The following is a 2,970-nucleotide window of genomic DNA, read 5'->3' on the forward strand; positions in this document are numbered from 1 at the left end:
CATAATTGCTGCCTTGCTTAGAGAAGTCGTGTGGCCATTCCATCTTAAAGGAAACGGCCTGTGAGTTTTTAACCATTGCAGCTGTGATGATGAAAGAGCGAAGAACCGCCTCTAAGTCAAAAAGTGCACCCAGAGATAAGGCTCATTTTCAATGCCCGGCTGCTGTTCCCGGTCGCATGGCCACTGCACTTCTCAGTAAGTAGGGATCCAACACTTGACTAATTGCAGAGTCAGCCATAAATACCCTTTTCTATGACACAGGGTCTAACGATACCCGGCATCCCACCTCCTTCATTACACTGAGCGGAGGATGGGGAGTGGGGAAGGGTGTAAGAAATGCAAGACGAAATGCTTTATAAATATATGGCAAACTTTTAAATACTGAAAAAGGGGAAACAAAACTCCTTATATCTCTATTATTAGCAAGGACAGAATTAATAATGGTGTCAGCAAACTTGTATCAGCAGGTCATATCGATGCTGGGTAGTGTCGTGTTCTTGTGTATTGGCTAAGTAACCAAGGTGGCAAATCCATAGCAAGGTAAGTCATGTCAAAACAACACCTGCAGTAGATGTTGTTAATGCTTATGATCATAAGACATTTGTTTTCCATTTTTTGGGGTACTTTATGGAATTAAAACAAGAACATATATTCTACAAATATTTCTTAGAAAATATATGAGTTTAAAAAGTAGGAAAAAGAGGGTAATAAAATATCTTAGTGAGGAAGTTTCAGAGCTAATGAAGAAAGCTACAGATTAAGAAATAGTATCACCAAAAGTGGTGATAACATTGTATCTAACTGAAAGCATTCTGCTTTTTTGTTTCTGCTGGGAGTTTTTGGATTGTTTCATTTTATATAAAATGTACAAAAATTTGCTACATATCTTACTTGGTTTTATGTTCGCTAATTTAATTATATGCCCAAAGCAATACAGACATATTTCTAAGTAGACCAAAGAGACGAATAGAATGGCACAAAAGAAAGAAAAGGAGAAAGCAAGGAGATGAGAGAAAAAGAAAAATCAGAATCTTTTAATCCTCCATGAACATAAAATTCATAAATACATAAAAAAGGGCCACGCTTTTATATCTGCATAGATTAATGTGTTTCGTACTTGACTCAATGAATCATTATGCTGAACATTTCCTTACTTGGTACAATTCCTATTTTATGTGAATGTGCCCTCTTTCGTGGTTATCAAAAAAGAAATTAATCTATGCAGTCATTTGTTAAAGTTTTGCATTTCAAAATATAATAAAGTTTTGGAAATCAGATCACCTCATTTGTTTACATTACTTGAAATGCTGCTTGGGGGAATTTTATGCGAGGTACTGAAGAGACCAGGCTTGTTACATGTTCCCCAGCCTGCAGCACCCCGACCTTACTTGTCCGTTGGCTTTTCCCACCCAGCTTGCCTTGCAGGGCTTTATGTGTTACCCTGCCCTGTTCTCCACAGGGCCCGGAGCACTGAGCATCTGCCCTGCTTCTGATACCACGCTAGGCACTGGGGCTGCAGCCACGAGCAGAGAACCGAAGAATGCCATCCTTGCCTTCTACCATTGACTACTAGTTGAATCAAGAGGACCCTCTGTAGACAGGTATGCCCAGGAATGGGGAGACAAATTGTACCATACATGATTGGTGGGAAGACGTTCAACTATTGAGATATTTATAACAAAGTTTTTCTTTATCCATTTCCGAAATACTCAGTTGGCAATGCTGTTTGTACCTGGACCAACAAAATGTTTTATGTCTGTGGCCATAATTTGAGCTCATGAATTTTATTATTTTTACAAATTTTTTGCAATAGGGAGCTTGAGCTCCCCAGAGAGAGAGAAATCACCCCCTGGTGGTGGTGGTGGGGGATGGCTACACTGCAATCCCTCCTCCTTCATTCTCCTCTTGAAATCTTGGGCATGCATGACGGGTCTGGGATTTGAACTGCACAACCAGCCACTAGGGATCCAGCGCCTTAACCTCCATACCACCTGCTGGTCCCCCATAAGTTATATTTTAGAACTATTTCAAAAAATTAATCAGTAGTCCAGGAGCAATAGTAATAGTTTGAAAAAATAAAACAAGAAAATGGCATGGATGATTAGTAGTCCTTAGTACCCATTTTTATGTCCAGAATAGGCAGTTTATACTGGGAGTTAGCGCAATGTACCTGGCTAACTATGTCCTTCGCATTTTACACCTTGGTTTATTTATTTATTTTTCATCCTTCAAGAGAGAGCTTTATTGCTGATTATACTGTACAGGGTAAAAGAGGAAGTAGACTTTTTACTTTTAAGAGCCTAACAGAGCATAAATCCTCTCAGTTACTTTTCAACTTCAACCCCTGAGGTTGAGTCAGGAATGAGTTGTCACCACAGTTGACTCAAAAAGGCTCTAAAAACAGGACTGTAAAATACAACTTTGGTTCTAAAACAAATGTCCCAGGCAAAAGAAATAAACGGAAAAGAAAAAGAGGGGGGAAAATAAGTAAGTCTGAACTTCCGTAGAAATTGACTGCTTCTGAAGAACACTAGGGAAATTCACTGCTAATTGTCCAAACTTTACCCAAATAACTTTCTAGAAATGTCTACTGCATAAGAGATCATGTTCATGTTTTCTGCCGAATTTCAAAGACTGTAACGCTTACCAGAAACTAGACTTTCAGAGGGCACTCGAGGAATTTTAGCTTGAACTCAATGAAACGTGAGCACGTGGCTCACCATGTCTTTTAGATTGACCGATTCCTGCCTAGTTGTAGGTAAGAACTTGTGTTTGCTTCATTCTGCATCACTCGAACTTTATTTAACAATTTAATCGTTTCCTGCTGGATTTTAATAGATGGTCTTGAGGAGAATGAACTCAACATACTGTCATCATTCTTGTACGATGATATTTGGCCTAGCTGGCATCGATGTAAGAACAGTGTGTCTTTGGATTGAAGAAATGGCCCAGAGAGCTGTGTGTGTCCCC

General features: G+C 39.3%; 1 protein-coding gene across 2 annotated transcripts in view; it reads left to right on the forward strand.

Moving 5' to 3' along the window:
* Positions 1 to 1,451: 1,451 nt before the first annotated feature.
* IL5RA (interleukin 5 receptor subunit alpha) overlaps positions 1,452 to 2,970 on the forward strand; it is a 43,201-nt gene continuing 41,682 nt past the window's right edge. For both annotated transcript variants that reach the window (XM_006157936.2, XM_027775450.1), the window contains exon 1: positions 1,452 to 1,601. The gene's annotated coding sequence lies outside the window, so the exon portion shown is untranslated. The remainder of the gene's footprint in view (positions 1,602 to 2,970) is intronic.

Source organism: Tupaia chinensis, unplaced genomic scaffold (assembly GCF_000334495.1).
Source record: "Tupaia chinensis unplaced genomic scaffold, TupChi_1.0 Scaffold000565_1, whole genome shotgun sequence".
Taxonomy (NCBI): Eukaryota; Metazoa; Chordata; class Mammalia; order Scandentia; family Tupaiidae; genus Tupaia; species Tupaia belangeri.